Source organism: Phyllobates terribilis, unplaced genomic scaffold, assembly GCF_046119375.1.
Source record: "Phyllobates terribilis strain yellow unplaced genomic scaffold, ASM4611937v1 Scaffold_12__6_contigs__length_324123572, whole genome shotgun sequence".
NCBI classification, from domain to species: domain Eukaryota; kingdom Metazoa; phylum Chordata; class Amphibia; order Anura; family Dendrobatidae; genus Phyllobates; species Phyllobates terribilis.
The window spans coordinates 206660924-206680200 of record NW_027362772.1 but is presented as its reverse complement, the minus strand read 5'-3'; the positions used below and the strand labels follow the sequence as shown (position 1 = coordinate 206680200).

At 46.8% G+C, this 19277-nt stretch overlaps 1 protein-coding gene across 2 annotated transcripts in view; it reads left to right on the top strand.

Annotated features, from left to right (window-relative positions):
- Positions 1-19277, top strand: part of MFRP (membrane frizzled-related protein) — a 94414-nt gene that overhangs the window by 52916 nt on the left and 22221 nt on the right. The gene's annotated exons all lie outside the window — the stretch shown is intronic.

Sequence of the window (19277 nt, the reverse complement as noted above, 5' to 3'; positions counted from 1 at the left end):
GCTGGGTTAGATGCAGAAAAAAATTATTTTTAATTTGCAACCTGATGGAGGTCAGTATAGATGGACTAATAGACCAAGTTCCACACACCGCTAGAAGCCCAAATATTTTTTCAGAGCTAGATGCAGAAAATTTTTTTATTCAATTTGCAACCTGATGGAGGTCAGTATAGATGGACTAATAGACCAAGTCCCACACACTGCTAGAAGCCCAAATATTTTTTCAGAGCTAGATGCAGAAAAAAATTATTTTTAATTTGCAACCTGATGGAGGTCAGTATAGATGGACTAATAGACCAAGTCCCACACACCGCTAGAAGCCCAAATATTTTTTCAGAGCTAGATGCAGAAAAAAATTATATTCAATTTGCAACCTGCTGGAGGTCAGTATAGAAGGACTAATAGAACAAGTCCCACACACTGCTAGAAGCCCAAATATTTTTTCAGAGCTAAATGAAGAAAAAAATTATTTTTAATTTGCAACCTGATGGAGGTCAGTATAGATGGACTAATAGACCAAGTCCCACACACTGCTAGAAGCCCAAATATTTTTTCAGAGCTAGATGCAGAAAAAAATTATTTTTAATTTGCAACCTGATGGAGGTCAGTATAGATGGACTAATGGACCAAGTCCCAGACACCGCTAGAAGCCCAAATATTTTTTCAGAGCTAGATGCAGAAAATTTTTTTATTCAATTTGCAACCTGATGGAGGTCAGTATAGATGGACTAATAGACCAAGTCCCACACACTGCTAGAAGCCCAAATATTTTTTCAGAGCTAGATGCAGAAAAAAATTATTTTTAATTTGCAACCTGATGGAGGTCAGTATAGATGGACTAATAGACCAAGTCCCACACACTGCTAGAAGCCCAAATATTTTTTCAGAGCTAGATGCAGAAAAAAATTATTTTTAATTTGCAACCTGATGGAGGTCAGTATAGATGGACTAATAGAACAAGTCCCACACGCTGCTAGAAGCCCAAATATTTTTTCAGAGATAAATGAAGAAAAAAATTATTTTTAATTTGCAACCTGATGGAGGTCAGTATAGATGGACTAATAGACCAAGTCCCACACACTGCTAGAAGCCCAAATATTTTTTCAGAGCTAGATGCAGAAAAAAATTATTTTTAATTTGCAACCTGATGGAGGTCAGTATAGATGGACTAATAGAATGATGCTATGCCCAAAAGATTTTACTTCACTAGGTGCAGTAAAAAAATTGGTATTCTATACACAGGTGGTATATCTTGCAACACAGATAGGCTACTCCACTGACTAACACACTCTGCAATAGGCCAAAAAGGATTAGCTTTGCTAGATTCAGCTAATGCTGTGAAAAAAACTTGCACAGCACTGGCACAGACCTGCCTGGCAAAAACTGATAGGAACTGATGTAACCTAGTCCTGAAAAGGACTCCAATTACAATTAGTCTTTACTCCCACAATCTATCTATTTAAGAGCACAGACCTGCTTGATAAAAGTCGTAGGAAATGCTGTAACCTAGTCCTTAAAAGGACTGCAATCACAACTATTCCCTACTCCCAAGCTAGGGAATTAACAAGGTATAGCGCACACAGCAACAGCGGTGCCGTCTAACACGCAGCTGCAGCAGTGAGAAAATGGTGGCGACGGGGAAAATGGCTTGGTCTTATAGGGCAAGGACATGTGACATACACTGCCAATCACACATGCCCTTGCTTGTGTGAAAAAAAGCACTTCGCTCCGTGTGTGCGCTGCTGATAGGCTGACAGATTGCACCTCCCCACTGCAAATGCGGGAAAGAGAAAAAAAAATGGAGATCTTCATTGTTCCTGCAGAGATCCATCCCCTGCCCCTCCCCCCGCCCCGCTGTACACTCAAACTGCGTATTAACATTAATTTTCATCATTACTGAGAAAAAATCCAGTTATGATTTTGGTGCACGAACAGTTATCGAACATAACCTCGAACAGCCGAATTTTTCTCAAATTGTTCGTGTTCGCCGACCGGCTCGAACACCGCCCAAAACAGCTCGAATTTGAGATTGGCGAACAGTTCGAGTAGAACAACGCTCATCTCTATTAATGAAGTCATCTACGGGTGCAGTGATATTGACACCACACATGTGACTCACAGAATTTTATACCATTGGGCGGTGAAGAAAAAATAATTACATTTTTACCACAAAAAAATTGTTTTAGACCCAGATTTTACATTTTCACACTGGGCCTTGGGTAAAAATGATGCCAAAATGTGTCATACAATTTCTGCTGAATGTGGCTATGCCCCATATGTGGCTGTACAGTTCTGCTTAGAAACATGGCGAGGCTTGGGAGGGAAGCAAAGCTATTTGACTCTTGGGAGAACAAATTATTGTTGAATAGTTTGCGGTCTCCATATACAGAGCCCTTAAGTGTTCGAAGAGCAGAATCCCCCTCAAGTGACCACATTTTGGAAATTATACCTCTTTGGAAACTTATCTACAGGTGTAGTGACGATTTTGACTCCATGGGTGTTTTCCAGAAACAAGCAGTAGTGGATGTTGCTGAGGGAAAATTGCATACTGCTGTTGTAGTGACCAGTACGTTGTAGTGACCAGTATATTATGCCCAGCTTATGCTTCTGGAGACATGCACCCGTAAATTAGGTGGGCTGTCATCGCTACAGAAATGCCAAACGTGGAAGCTAAATGTGGTTTAGGCTGTGGTAAGACGACTCACTTGGCCGCTTTCGGAAGTAGACTCAGGAACCAGGTTTTCTCTGCAGACTTTATTGTATGGCATAAAGCCCTGCAGCTCCTGCTAAATAAACATGGCCTTACTGGCAAAATAACAAAACAAAAGAAAAAATAATAGCACAGTCCTTAGGAGTGTGGGGTTCGCCCACACAGATTGTAGTCTCAGCCTTCAGCTCCTTCCTGAGCTGTGGCTTTTCCAGTCTGGAGACCTTGCCTCTCCAAACACAACACCAGAAAAAAAAATAGTGACTGAGCATTTAAACCTTGACCAGCCACACCCCGAGGGGAGGTAGTATGAATGGCTTCCCACCCTCTTTGCCATTCACAAAAAAAAACCACACCCTTTAGTGAGTTAACCCCCAGCATATAACATGCTGGCAGAAATTTTGCAGGTTTCAGTTCACACAGGCTAGCAACCTGAGTGACACATACCCCCCCCTCGTATATCACACCAATGACTGTAACAAGGCACACTGTGGGGCTCAGAAGGGAGGGGGGCATTTGAATTTGGGAGATCAGAATTCGTTGACTTTCTTTTGGGGGGTGAAGAGCCATAGTGTTTTTCCAGTATGTCCCCTATATTTCCGTTAACAGGTGACGGACCTGAGTGGGGACTTTTTTGTGGACTGAGTTGAGCTTTTGTTAGGAACATTTTACATAACATTTTGGATCACATTTATCCGTTGCTGTACGCTGAGCACTTACACTGGCGTTTCCATCTAAATTTCCAAGTGACGTCATTCAGATGAAAATTCCAAGGGATCCATTCATTATAATGAGGCAGCAGAGTTACTCTGCACTCTGTCTGGCCTCTGTTCAGAGTTGTCTTTCTTTTCAGAAGTGCACAAAACTATTGCGGATTGCACTTTTATGCATGCCTAAAAAGACGGACACCACCGGATCACAGGCCAAACGACGTCCACAGTGCCTCCATCTGCCTCATTATAGGGAATCTGCTGCCAGGGGTTCCGTCTGAATCACGTATTTCAGAGATTTACACGGAAACCCTGGTGTTAGTGCTCATCGCAAAGCGCAGGATAAATGTGAGTCGAGCCATACTGCGATCTTTGGGAGGCAGAATGAACAAATCAACAGCAGGTGAAGAATTGTTTTTATTTCTTTATTACACCGTTCCTCGTATGGTATAAGTGATTAGATTACTTTATTTTTTGGGTTGGTGCGATTACAGTGATACCAGATTTATATCGTTTTTTTTTTGTTTGGCTGCTGTCACACACTAAAAGACGCTTTTTTTTTACAAAAACAAGTTTTTACATCGCCGTATTTAGACAGCTATAATTTTTCCCTATCTCTGCTGACAGAATCATGTGATGGCTTGTTTATTGCGGGACGAGTTGATGTTATTATTGGTACCATTTTAGGTCACATGACATTTTTATCGCTTTTGATCTATTCCGATTTTTGGGAGGCAGAATGAACAAAAACCAGTAATTCAGGATTTTTTATTTTTATGTTGTTCCACATGTGGCAAAATTGATAAGATGGTATTATTCTTCTGGTCAGTACGATTACAGTGATACCACATTTATTTTATATGTTTTGCCGCTTTTACACAATAAAAACTATTTTATAGAAAAAATAATTATTATTGCATAGTTTTATTCTGAGAGCTATAACTTTTTTATTTTTCTGCCGATGGAGCTGTATGGCGGCTTGTTTTTTTGCAGGACAAGATGATGCTTTCATCAGTACCATTTTTATTTCCATTTGACATTTTTATCTCGTTTTATTCCACTTTTTGTTCGGCGGTATAATGAAAAAGCATAGTTTTTTGCTCCGTTTTTTATTAATTTTTTTACGGTGTGCACAGAAGGGGTTATCCAGTTTGACAGTTTTATAGAACAGGTTTTTACAGACTCGGAGATACCAAATATGTGTACTATTTTTGTTTTTATATAAATATACGGATTTATTGGTTTCATTTTTTTTTCTTTTGTGATTTTTTTAATAGTTTTAAAATATTTTTTCACTTTTTTTACCTGTATGGGACATCAATTTTTATTTTTCTGATCACTAGTCTCATGCATTGCAATAGACATGTATTGCATTGCACAAAACTTGAAAGTTTTACACTGTCACATCGCCTGTTAGACTCAGCTTCTGGATGAGCCTAACAGGCCACCATAGCTGCAAGACCTGGAGGTCATCATGTGACCTCCGCCTGCCATGACAACTCTCGGATTCCCTCTGATGTGTTCAGATCACATTATCATTATTATCCCCTGGGGGTCCTGAGCACTGCGAGTCTACCAGCCATAGACAAACGTCGGAGCTGCACAGAGCCCAGCAAGCGCCAACATTTATCTACAGCAGGCAGTCGGGAAGCGGTTAAAGGCCGGACCATTTTCCTCCAGGTACTTTTTTTGGCACTGTAAAGTGGCAGAGAGTAGTAGTCATGACCGAGCTGCTGTCCGCTTTCACTCTGGCACTTTACAGGAAAACAGTGTCCCAGTGTACTGTCAGGTGTGGGGTGCATCACACTCACTTGTAGGTCGCAGTCTTTCGCTGTCTCCAGGCGTCCATCTTCAGGAGCCGCTGCACACAATTCAGGGAACACCAAGTTTATTGCAACAAGCAAACATTTACTGGTCAGTTCAAGTTCATCAGATTGTAACATGTGGGATAGGGAACAACACTTCGTATTCCTTACTTCCTTAGCACGTCCATTCATTACTCCTGGACTATCAATAAGCCTACTGACTCCGTCAGCCCCAGGGTGTTCCTGTCCAGTTCCGCAGTGCACCCAGGATCAGCCACCTGCTCTTCACACGGTTCTGCGTCCATCTTCCTCTGTGTGCCAGAGAAAACAATGCGCCCATCAGCCCCCCACACTGAGCTTTGGGCACCTGACAATGCCAGAATGTCCGCAAGGGATATCAGTATGGCTTCCCTCTGCCTTTATCGACTGGTACATGCTGTCCCTAGCAGCCCACTGCACCTGAACTTGACCTTGTCACTGTACTTCCCTATCTGACAACCACCAAGAATTGAGATCCTTTTCTAACCTCACTCTTCCACTTCTACTGTGGTCTAGCCTCAAACATTACCTATATCTTATCCTATATCAGTACATACTATGCCTATTGTCCTTATGTCCTATACCGCAAGTTACATAATTACAGTATATTAACAGTACTCATACTATTCCATATTACAGTCTAGTTAAAACATACAATAAAACCACAGTACATAGTTCACATTTCACACGACACTATATCTATATATAAAACGCATGACATTATTTAAATTACGCGATTGTTGTCTTCAGTCCACATAATACAGTCCACACCCTTACAGTACTTGTGATTTTAATAGTTGTAGATTTTATTCTCGTTCGACATTCAAACACTTTTTGCATCTTTATTTTTCGTGATATGTGTGGTATACTTTTTATGCTTTTTATATACTGTATATGACGCGCCCCCTGGGCCTGTACTGTGCAGGGGGATACCCGGAGCCGGATCGCTGGGGGTTGTAGTCCTCCGTGGCGGTGACCCGGTCCGTGCCCAGGGCGGTCAAACCAGTGGCAGTCTTAAGTAATAACAATGTCCGACTACGCCACCCGTGGATTGCGGTCAGTGGGGACCGCCGCTGCGCTGCCGACCGCTGAGGCTGATGTTGTTTGCGCAGCTGAGTATGGGATAACTCCCCACGGGAGAAGTATTGCCTCAGGGCAGCTAGTGTGGATGATGAGAGTGATGGTGTTTGCGTCCCAGTAGTAATGGTGCTGGTGCGGCGATGAAACACAGAGACGTGTGGTGCAGTTCAGGGTCTTTACTGATGGTATAAAGCAGACCCTCCCGGGAGTACTGGTTAGCAGTAGGGGCCTGGTCAGTCTGTGAGCAAGCAGGATTTCCCCTGGAGTTGTAGGCCTCCCCGACTATCTGCACTCTTTCCTGGCTACCTTGCTCTATGCGGGTAGAAGTAGCCCACGTCCCTGAGTATACCGTGTGGTGCTCACCCGTATGGCCGGTGACTTGGGGCCTTCCGTTAGCCTCCGCTTCACGATGGCGGTGCTGGTCCCTTGCTTGTGACCGTGCCTTCGGGTTTCTAAGGCCAGAGGACATGGAATCCCCTGCCGGTTGGATTCTGCTGCTGGACCTGGATGTCCCCACAGCCTCGGACTCCGTGTCCGGGTTTAGTGTCTTCAGCCAAGGCGAACTTTCTAGCTTCCAGCCTCTGGCACTCGCTCCTGCTCCTACAGAGCTCCTAGTTCTTGCTTTCCCTCTGTCTGCTGTCCTTCAGACCTGACTGCGTCTATGTCTGGGACTTCACTCACTAATCCCGCCCCAGACCCGGTTTATAAGGGCAGATTCCTCCCCTCCCAGGTCTGGGTGGGCCGTGTTGCATGCTTAGGGCTCCTGACCAGAGAAACCCCCCACTTGCTCTCAGACATAATATCTCTATTACTGTGGTAACCAGACCCCTGGGGTGCCACATATATATATTTTTGCCAATATTATTGAGATAAAGGAAATTCGTGTCTGTTTTTCACATTTCTTTAAAAAAAATGTAATGACCACAAAAGTAAATTTCAAATGTTGTACCCCTTTCCGAAACAATTATTTTTATATATCGAATGCTTTTTTTCATTCCTTGTTCTTTATTTTAGACAAGGGCGGGACTAATAACAGTGTTTCGTACAGACAAGTGACTTTTTTTTATTATTTCTATTTTCATCGTTCTTTTTTATATACAGGTACATCTCACTAAATTAGAATATCATTAAAAAGTCATTATCTCAGTAAATTAGAATACTTTATAACACCAGCTTGAGAAATGTTTTTAAAATCCGAAATGTTGGCCTACTGAAATGTATGTTCAGTAAATGCACTCAATACTTGGTCGGTGCTCCTTTGGCATCAATTACTGCATCAATGCGGCGTGGCATGGAGGCGATCAGCCTGTGGCACTGCTGAGGTGTTATGGAAGCCCAGGTTGCTTTGATAGCAGCCTTCAGCTCGTCTGCATTGTTGGGTCTGGTGTCTCTTATCTTCGTCTAGACAATACCCCATAGAGGTTAAGGTCAGGCGAGTTTGCTGGCCAATCAAGCACAGTGATACTGTTGTTTTTAAACCTGGTATTGGTACTTTTGGCAGAGTGGACAGGTGCTAAGTCCTGCTGGAGAATGAAATTTCCATCTCCAAAAAGCTTGTTGTCAGAGGGAAGCATGAAGTGCTCTAAAATTTCCTGGTAGACGGCTGCGCTAACTTTGGTCTTGATAAAACACACTGGACCTACACCAGCAGATGACATGGCTCCCCAAACCATCACTGATTGTGGAAACTTCACACTAGACCTCAAGCAGCTTGGATTGTGTGCCTCTCCACTCTTCCTCCAGACTCCAAATGAAAATTTGAACTCTGGGACCTTGTGCTGTGTGTCAATAACTGCCTTCTGGACATCTGTCAAGTCAGCAATCTTCCCCATGATTGTGGAGCCTACTGAAACAGACTAAAGTACCTTTTTAAATGCTTAGGAAGTAGTGATGAGCGAGCACTAAAATGCTCTTTGTTCGGGTAAAGCACATTGGAATACTCGGGTGCTCGACCAGAGAAACGAGCCCAATGTAAGTCTATGGGAAATGCGAGCATTTTTCAGGTGGGTCCCCCCGGCGGTCTGCAGAGGGCCAAAAAATTGCCCAAATCGATAGTAACAGTGCTCAAATGGCATGGGAACAGCATGGGGAAGACCCCTGGAAGCATTTCTGACTCCCAGGTCACTGCTGTCAACAATGTTGTCAGAGGTATTACGCCACTTTTACAGACTCTCAGTAAAACATACTAAAACAAAACCAAAATGGATTTTCCTGGGAAATGTGTTAAGGAGCATCCTTTCCAGGGTAATGACTTGTATATAAGGCAAAATAAATAACCAAAAACAAAAATACTCCTCCACACCTTGGGTTATGTTCACACGTAGCGTTTTTGGTGCTTTTTTGCACTTTTACATTGCTTTCAACCGTGACAAATGCATTCACTGGGAAATGTAATTTTAACATTTTACAGCCTGATTTGGCCATGTGATGTGTGACACATCATCAGACACATCCTGCTTCATTTCTGAAGGAGGGACTCTGAAAGTCACAAAGCCTATTTTTATAGGGCCTCCAGGCGGCCTTTACTATTGTTAAAGGGCCAGCAGTTGGCCCTCACTATTCTTAGAGAGCCATCAGTCGGCTATGCTTTTTTGCTTCCAGTACTAAAGAGTGGGTCTCCTATACTGTTATTGCATATGCAGTGAGTGGCGGGGCTGCCCAAAATTTGGCCACACCACAATAACCCTTTGAAAATTTGGACGCACCCCAATACCCCTTTGAAGAGACTTAGAGGAGGGCCTCCTGAAAACAATGTTCCCATTATTAGGAAGTGGGTTTCCCATTGTGTTTGCCTATGCAGTGAATGCAAGGGTTACCAAAAATTTGGAGGCACTCCAATGCCCCTTGGAAGAGACGTGGAGGTCAGAGGACATCAACATACTGTATAAAATTTTTTTTTATGGGCATCATAAACACCCTTTAAAAAAATTATGTGGGTGCTGCATCACGGACCACAGTCAACCTGGTGATATGGTGGTGGAGGATGAGGATGAGGAGAAGGAGGAGGACAAGAGCAAATAGCCAAAATCAGGAAGCGTATACCCATTTGTGGGTGTGAAAAGGTGCATGGGAATACACCTCCCAAAAAAAGAAACTGGATTTGAGTTTATGTTACGCTGCTATCATTCGGTAGTGTTGAGAAGTCTGGCCCAATTCAGCCCTTGTTCATTTTTATAAGAGTCAGCCTGTCAGCATTTTCAGTTGACAGGCGGATGCGCTTATCAGTTATAATTTCACCTGCGGCACGAAAAACCCGCTCTGATAAAACGCTAGCGGCAGGGCAGGCCAGGACTTCCAAGGCGTAGAGAGCCAGTTCATTCCATGTATCCAGCTTGGATACCCAATAATTATAAGGCACAGAGGAATCACGGAGGACATTGATACAATCAGCAAGGTACTCCCTCAGCATCTTCCCAAACTTTGCACTCATTGTGAGACTACCCCGCGCCTCAGGGCCTGTGCGATGGGAGGAGCTGAGAAAATTCTCCCAGAACTTTAACAGTGTTCCCCTGCCTCTGCTGGATTGGAGTTGTGCCTCTCTCGCCTGTAGTCCTTGGTTGTCCAACGAACTGTGACCTCTGCTGCCAGCGTTTTCAGATGGGAATTTTTTTAATAGTTTCGCAACAAGGGCCTTCTGGTATTGCCCCATTTTTGTAGACCTGTCCGCCTCAGGAATAAGAGATATAAAGTTCTCCTTGTAGAGTGGGTCTAGAAGTGTCACCAACAAGTAATGACTGTCACCCAAAATTTTGAGAACACGAGGGTCATGGGAAAGGCAGCGTAACATAAACTCAGCCATCCATGCCAGACTGCTAACAGGAAAGACATCCGTGTCCTCACCAAGAGGATGACTGACCATGCTCTCCTCCTCCTCCTCCTCTCTGTCCTCAGGCCATCCACGCTGAACAGACGGTATGACAGTTGTACAGGTAGTACCGTCTATAGCTCATGAAACTAGCTCCTGTTCTTCCTCCTCCTCCTCCTCTTCCTCATTGTCACCCAATCCACATTGGGATGAGATGAGGCTGGGCTGTGTGTAATCACCCTGTATGGCTCCTTGCTCCATCTCATTGTGTTCCGCCTGCAATGCATCCTTTTTGATTGTGAGCTGAGAGTGTTTCAGAAGACAGAGAAGTGGGATGGTGACGCTAATTATGGCGTCATCGCCGCTCACCATCTTGGTGGAGTCCTCAAAGTTTTGGAGGATGGTACATATGTCTGACATCTATGTCCACTCCTGAGGTCTTATGTGTGGAGTCTGAACTGAATACTGACGGCCTTGTTGATGCTGGTACTCAACAACTGCCCTCTTCTGCTCACAAATCCTTCCCAACATCTGCAGTCTAGAGTTCCAACACATGGGGACTTCACACACCAGTCTGTGAGCCGGAAGCTGCAAACGCTGCTGAAACACGGCAATGGCGGCGGAAGCTGTAGGTGACTTTCTAAAATGGGCACACAGGCGGCGTACTTTAACAAGCAGATGTGGCAGCTCCAGGTAGGATTTGAGAAACCACTGAACCACAAGGTTAAGCACATGGGCCAGGCAGGTTACGTGTGTGAACTCACCTTGCCTCAGAACCGCCACTCCGGTCATTGTCACACACGACCATACCTGGCTGTAGGTTCAGCGGTGTGAGCCACAGATCTGCCTGCTCTTTCAGAGCTGTCCACAACTCTTCAGCATTTGGCAGTTTGTCACCTAAGCATATTAGCTGCAGTGCTTCCAGCTTGTGACTGATGTGGTCATTTCAGAGATGGAGGATGAAGAGGGGGAGGAGGCTGAGGAGGATGAGGTGCAGGAGCTGTAGACTGTGGGGGCAACCCTGATTGACCTAGGGCCCGCAATCCTTGGCGTCGGGAGGACGTGTTCCGTTCCAAGTTCCAACTGGGTCCCGGCTTCCACTATGTTAACCCAGTATGCCATCAGTGAGATGTACTGTCCCTGCCCACAAGCACTTGTCCACGTGTCCGTGGTTAGGTGGACTTTCCCGGTAACTGCGTTGTTGAGGGCACGGCTAATGTTTTTGGACACGTGCTTGTGTAATGCGGGGACGGCACACCGGGAGAAATAGTGGCGGCTGGGGACCGAGTACCGAGGGGCGGCTGACGCCATCAGGTTGCAGAATGCTTCCGTCTCCACGAGCCTAAAAGGCAACATTTCGAGCGCAAGCAGTCGCGAAATGTGAGAATTTAGTAGTGTGGCCTGTGGGGCGTTGGCTGCGTATTTGCACTTGCGTTCCAAGGACTGGGGTATGGACAACTGAATGCTGCGCTGGGACAAGGACGTAGACGTGCTTTCTGATGCTGCTACTTGAGAGTGTGCAACAACAGGTGCAGGGCAGGAGGCATCTTCGCATGCACCATGGACAGGGGATTGGCTTGCATGCACAACAGTGGAAGAAGCAGTGTTGCCACCCGCAGACACTGTTCCTGGACCCTGGGGTTCGGCCCACCTGGTGGTGGTCAGGCAGGAAGTTTTGCCACCCCTGTTGATGCTCGCCTGGCAGAGGCCTTTTTGGGGTATTCGGCAGAGTCTTTAAAAAACAACCAGACTCGGGAAGATCTAACATTTGTACTGGCAATTTCCTTCGTGTTGGTGTTACGGGGTACGGTTGCCTGCCTTTGGTCTGCGGCCACCACACTGCTTCTTCCTGCCTGTTGGGGCGCTCTGCCTCCCTCCCCTTGTGTGCTGCTGTCCTTGCTTTGCATGTCCTCCTGCCAGGTTGAGTCAGTTACTATATCATCCACCACCTCGTCTTCCACTTACGCACCCTGGTCCTCCTCCTGACTTTCTTGCAATTGTGTCTCATCATCGTCCACCTCTTGTGACACTTTCCCACCGTCGCCTTCGTGTGACCGTGGCTGCTCAAATATTTGGGCATTGCTATATGCGATCTCCTCTTGCCCCGTTTCATGTGAACCGGACGAGGGGTCCGAATCTATAAATGGAAAAGTGAACAGCTCTTCGGAGAGTCCAAGTGTGGGATCAGTTGTCTCTGGGCACTCGACATGATGGGAGAAGGAGGTTCAGGGTGAGGAATATGCGGTCCAGACTCGCGGCTACTGAGACTTGACCGTGTGGAAGACAGGGTGGAGGTGGTGGTGGCTAAGTGCCTGGAAGCATTATCTGCTATCCAACCAATAACCTTTTCACACTGCTCTGTGTTCAATAGTGCTGTTCTGCGGTCCCCTTATTAATTGGGATAGGAAGATCAAGCGAGAAGATGTGGGTGTTTGTTGTGGCACAATTTCAGCTGGCCCACGGCCTCGGCCTCTGCATGCATCATCATCACCATCACGTCCAGTTCCCCGTCCCTTGCCACGTGCCTTGCCCATTTTTAATGGAGGACAATATCTTCACTACAAATGGCTGAATTTGGAGCGAACTTATATGTGATCCGTGTGATGGACAAATGACAGTTTTAAATAGCTGGCCTGTAGGTAACTATTTTTATCAGCAAACTGATGTCAATAGCTTCATTGACACACTGAAAAAAAATGTCAATGGAGGCCAGAAATGGCAATATTTTCAGCGCAATTATATGTGATCTGTGTGACGGACAAACCACAGTTTTAAATAGCTGGATTTTAGCGCTGTAATATAGAAAGGACCTGGCTGTATTCTGCAGTGCCAACAAGCAAATGGCGCAGCAAAACTGTGTTCTCTGGATTGCTTTTTAAGCAAATAATCAGGATTAAGATCCCCCAAAAAATTATTCCTTGCCCCTGAGACCTGGGCCTATGTCTAGAAATGTCTAACAGCGGCAGCAGACATAACTGGAATGGAATGAGAAACACAGTAGCCCACATATTGAGATTCAAAATAGGGTGGTGTGGATAAGTAACCACTCACACCCCATATTGTGTAGCCAACTTGAACAAGATACAAAAAAAGGAGAAAAAACAACAAGTATATTGGCATACAAAAGTTTATTATAAATTTATGTTAAAAAATCCATACGTAGATGGTAAAACAGTAAGATGCAGACAAACAGATCCAAAATATAATAATCCAGATAATCAAAAAGAAATGAAAAATAAAAGGAAAAAGATGGGACAGGGTAAGAAAGAATGTAACACTTAGAGTATGGGGATCAGGTATACCGTGGTCCAGTACAGTAAATCCATTGCCATAGTGCATATCATGTACATGGTACTGGTAACTCACCCCAAAGTAACACACGTAGCTGAGGGACAAATAAGGGCCGGTGTCTGTCAGGGAGGGCAGCCTCGACCCGCGTTTCGAGGGTGCTTTTTCGAGAGGCGCCTCGAAAAAGCACCCGCGAAATGCGCGTCGAGGCTTCCCTCCCTGACAGACACCGGCCCTTATTTGTCCCTCAGCTACGTGTGTTACTTTGGGGTGAGTTACCTGTACCATGTACATGATATGCACTATGGCAATGGATTTACTGTACTGGACCACGGTATACCTGATCCCCATACACTAAGTGTTACATTCTTTCTTACCCTGTCCCATCTTTTTCCTTTTATTTTTCATTTCTTTTTGATTATCTGGATTATTATTTTTTGGATCTGTTTGTCTGCATCTTACTGTTTTACCATCTATGTATGGATTTTTTAACATAAATTTATAATAAACTTTTGTATGCCAATATACTTGTTGTTTTTTCTCCTTTTTTTATAACTGGAATGGAGCCTCTTGTTCTATGTGCACTGCAGTCTGCTATATAACCTGCCTGCCTATGTACACTGTCTGCCTGATATCTCTGCAGATGGATTAGTCCTCAGATGGATATGTGTCTCTAATACAGCATGGTACACCTACACTAACTACAACCAAGCAAATCTCTCACTAGCTCAGCAGCACCTCTCCCAACACTGTCTGATTCCGGAGTGACTGTGACGAGCATGGCGGCGCCAGGTCTGATATAGACCTGATGACGCTGTGCGGCCAGCCAATCACTGTAATGCCACAACCAACATGGCTGCGGCATTACAGTGAGTGGCAGGCAATCACTGCATGTTCATTGGCTCTGTAAATGTAATGGAGACAAAAGGGCCTCTAAGAGGATTCTTACAGGGTGCTTCAAAGATAGAGAGAGATTGCCATCTGCTGGTCAGGCACAGTCATGCAGAACCGAGATGTACAAGAGAAGTTGAAGGGGGAGCAGATTTAGACCCTGGACCCAGTCAGGTGACTTCCAGGAAGGAGTTCCAAGGTACAAGAGGCCAGCGCGCCAAGCCTGAGGGTTTTTTGGCGCCAAACAGCAGAGAGAAGCAGACGTGCTCCCTGTATGTTGAGAATCCCCGTGTGGCAGGTCTAAGCAGGAGGCCTGCGAGGTGCCACAGCCGGGCGCCGGTGAATGAGCTCTGGATCCCTCACAGATGTGACTCGAGTGCTGTGCCTACTGAAGAAATTCGGAACCTGCTTGCGGCGCTGAGTGAGTTCGCGGAACCCGACGTCGCCCACCGACAGACGAGGTCTGGACCCCCCTATCCACGGCTTGAGAGACTGCCTCCAACGGCCAGGAAGAGAGGAGTTGGAAGATTGCTGAGCCAGAAAAGTCACGCCAGTGAAAGCAGAGGAGCTGCATACGTGAACAGGGCCGTCACTTCTACTGTTCACTCACGGTACTGGGGCTAGTTGGGTATAGGTACTCAGGTTGGGAGGGGAACAGTTGGGGCGGAAGAAGCTAAACTTGCTTTAATTGATTTTGTCCGGAAAAGACTTGCGGCCTAGCGAGAATAACTAGTGACCCCCGCTAGGGCCATATACAGAGATAAAGAACTGATGTGGTGACTCCCCTGACTGGGTGCACCGCATTACTTTGAGAGACTTCGTATTTTGCTAATATTTCAAATTACCATTCAATACCCTTGTTGTTATCCCCTTGTTCAGAATACCTGTTATATATATACATAAACTGTTTATAATCATCTCCGACTGTCCTTGCCTTGTGTCTCTGTGCGTTGCATTCCGGCACCTGCATTACATTTGGCGTAGTCGGCAGGATGCAACATTCAGACGCAGAGATGGCAGATCAGTTTGGGGCTGGGTCTGGCCGGGACCATATACCCCTGGGGGCTACGCTCAATCATCTTCCCAAGTTCACGGGGGATGACATGTCACTGTGGGACTGGGTAGAAAGACTGAAGTATGCTACGTATGTATCCCCTCGATCCCCCAGCCAGGCGGAACTGGCCCTCCTAACCCTTGATGGAGAGGTCCGGCAAACTGTGATGTACCGCCCACCTGGGGACCGTGACACCGTGGACAAAGTGATAAAAATCCTAGAGGAAATGCACGGTGACACCACAGATCTGGGACACTTGCGCCTACGGTTGTTTCAGCGGGTCCAAGGGGAAAATGAGACCATAAATCAGTATATTAATGCATTACAGGAAGTGATGGCCCATATCACTAAGAAGGCTCGAGATGGGAACCGAGGACTGGGACCATTGGATGAAATGTTTCGTGACCAACTGATTGCTGGCTTGAAAGACCCCTCCCTGAGGCAGATCTTGAAGGAGCGGCTGCGTTTGAGTCCTGATCTGGGCTTCCTGGAGGTAGGGGCTGAAGCTAGAGTCCTGGAGAAAGAAGTTCCTGTTCTCAAAGCCACAGTTAGAACTCATGAGGCAATTACCCCTGGATTCACCAGTAAAGAGCCTGATTGGGTACGGTAGATACGTCAGGAAATTCGAGATATTCAGGGTGAGCTGAACACTATTAGAAAGGCCCCTGCAGCCTCCTTGCCGATGGATCCTACTGCCTCACGTGGGTGAAGACCAGAGCGAGAAAGACGTTCTTACCAGGCCCCAACACGTCATGTACCTGACCTATCGGTAGAACGAGGACCAGAGTGTTGGACCTGCGGTGGTAGGGGGCATATCTCCAGGGACTGTCCAAACCGAGAAAAGAGGAGGTGGGGACTGCCGTTAAACTAAGATGCCCCACGGTTGTGGAGCATATCGTGGGGTCTCGAGCTTCAGAGGGTGGAAGAGGGAGCTCTGAAGACATTGTCTCCGAGAGGCCCATTATCTGGGCTGAATTTAATGGGCAGCGGATCCGCTGCCTAATGGACACTGGGTCTCAGATGACCACTATGCCTGAGGCATATTCCAAAGCCACATTCCAGAAGTTGCTCGTTCCTGGCGGGAATGCACTGTCAAGCTGGTGGCTGCTAATCAACTACCTATCCCGGTAGCAGGAGTAGTATGGATGTCTGTCCGGGCATGTGGAAAGGACCTCGGTCGGAAAGGGATAGTACTGACCACAGGGCCCGGAGGCGATGGGCCCATTGTAACCCTGGGCAGGAATGTACTTAAGGAGGTCGGACAGTTTCTGGCTGAGGGCTGTAACAAAAACAACTGGACCGATGCCACTCGTGACCCAGCTAACGAGAGTATTCCAGCATCTCGTGCGGGTCAGTCAAATTCAAAAATTGCCCGCTGCCTCTCAGTACCTTGGTAAGGTATCGATACCACCCGAAGCCACAATGACACTGCCAGTGGGACAGACTGTACTCACTCTACCGGTGCTGGCACATGTGTCCTTAGAGGGCGTGGACATTCAAATTGAACCAATGGAGGGAGAGGAAGCGCCCTCTGTACTCATGGTTGCTCGGACCCTGGCCACCGTGCGGCAGGGTCGAGTGCCCATGCGTTGCATCAATCTAAGTGGCACGAGTTTACAGTTGTTGCCCCAACAAGAGGTGGCGCGAGTTTGTATAATGCCAGAGGCTCTTACCAGAGCTGACGCTATAGGGCTGGCACCTGTGGAAGGAGAGCCATGGACCCTGGAGGTGTCCCTCAACAGCCAAGAGAATGTAAGAGAACCGTTGGCTGGGCGTGGCGCCCAGCCAACGGTTCTTTTACATTCTCTTGGCTGTTGAGGGACACCTCCAGGGTCCATGGCTCTCTTGGAGAAAATGGAGGCTAATCTTACTGAGTTTTCTGCTGGACAAGTAAGACAGATCGAACAACTTCTACAGCGATATTAGGGAGTGTTTGTACAACATGAAGACGATTTCAGGTGCTCTCGGGACATTCAGCACGAAATCCCCACCGGAAATACTGCTCCCATTCGAGAGAGATATCGGCAGATCCCGCCTCAAATGTACCAGGAGGTGAAAGAGCTGTTGGCCCACATGTCGCGGAACGGTGTGATCTGCGAAAGTCAGAGTCCTTGGGCGGCCCCTTTCATGCTGGTCCGGAAGAAGGATGGTACCCTGAGATTTTATGTAGACTATCGGAAGCTGAATGCCTGTACAGTACGGGACTCCTATCCACTCCCCCGAATTGAAGAGTCTCTATCTGCGCTAGGAAACGCGAAGTTCTTCTCTTCCCTCGACCTGGCCAGTGGCTATTGGCAGGTCCCAGTAGCTGAGAGGGATCGTCCGAAGACAGCTTTTGTTCTCCCTATGGGCCTGTTTGAGTTCAATCGGATGCCGTTTGGGCTAACAAATGCACCGGGAACCTTCCAAAGTCTGATGGAGAGATGCTTGGGGGACCTCAACTTTGAAGCCACTTTAATACTGTATATCTGGATGATATCATTATCTATTCCGCTACGTTTGAAGATCATCTCCGCCGACTGGAACAAGTGTTCGATCGGCTTCGGAGGCACGGCCTGAAAATTAAGCCTCGTAAGTGTCGTCTCTTCAAGTGGGAAATTGAATATCTGGGGCACATTGTGTCCAGTGAGGGAGTGCACCCCACTGCGGAGAAAGTAGCTGCCCTGCAGAAATGGCCCACACCCGCCAATCTAAGAGAACTGAGGGCATTCCTGGGGCTCGCTGGATACTACCGCAGATTCATTAAAGACTTCGCTAAGATTGCGATCCCGCTCAATGAATTGCTGAGAGGAACAGCTGGGGGAGCCAAGCGGCAGCCCATTCAGTGGGGCCCACGACAAGAAGAGGCATTCCGAGCATTGAAAATGGCGCTAACGGATGCCCCAATTCTGACCTACGCTGACTTTTCGCAGCCTTTCGTGTTGTACACTGATGGAAGCTTGCATGGACTGGGAGCAGTGCTGGCTCAAGTGCAAGGAGGAAAAGAGCGGGTGATTGCATATGCCAGCAGGTTGCTCCGCGATACGGAGAAGAATCCGGACGACTACAGTTCATTCAAACTGTAGCTACTGGCACTGGTGTGGGCCATGACTGAGAAATTTGCTGAGTACTTGTTGGGGTCAGAAGTGCAAGTGCGGACAGATAACAACCCTTTGGTCCACTTGGAGAACGCCAAGCTGGGCACGTTAGAGCAGTGGTGAGTCGCAAGGATGTCCAAATACCAGTATAAGATCGCCTATCGGTCCAAGGCCCTGAACACTCATGCAGATGCCCTGTCCCGGGTCACTCAGACGGGGTCGAAGAGGGATAGAGATGAGGAGCTTGAAAGCGATGAGATTCTGGATTTCAGCCAGTTCGCCGCTGCTGTGGTCGACGCCCAAGAGACCAGAGAGGAGCCGAAGCCCACTCAAATTCGGGGCCGCTCAAGGGACGAGTGGATACATCTGCAACAATCCGACCCAGAGCTGGCAAAGCTGAGAGAATGGGTCGCCCTTGATCAAAGACCCGACCAGGAAGCCAGGGCCACTTCTCTTCCAACTACCCTACAAATGCTAGGCCAGTGGGAGAGGCTCTTCCTGAAGGATGGCTTGCTATGCTGAAGAATCCAGCTACCTCGAGAGTTTGATGTTACTTGGCAGATAGTAGTTCCAGAGGCGCTGGTAACACAGCTAGCCCAGGAGGCTCATAGAAGAGGTGCTCACTTCGGTGTGGAGAAGACCTTTCGGTGGTTGCAACGGCTGGTGTATTGGCCTCAACTGCGGCAAGAAGTTGAAGGGGTCTGCCGAACATGTCGCCAGTGTGAGTTGAACAAGCCCCCGGAACAAAGAGCTCCCATTCATACCATCCGAACTTCTGCACCCTTGGAAGTCCTGTTGATTGACTATCTGATGATTGGAACTTC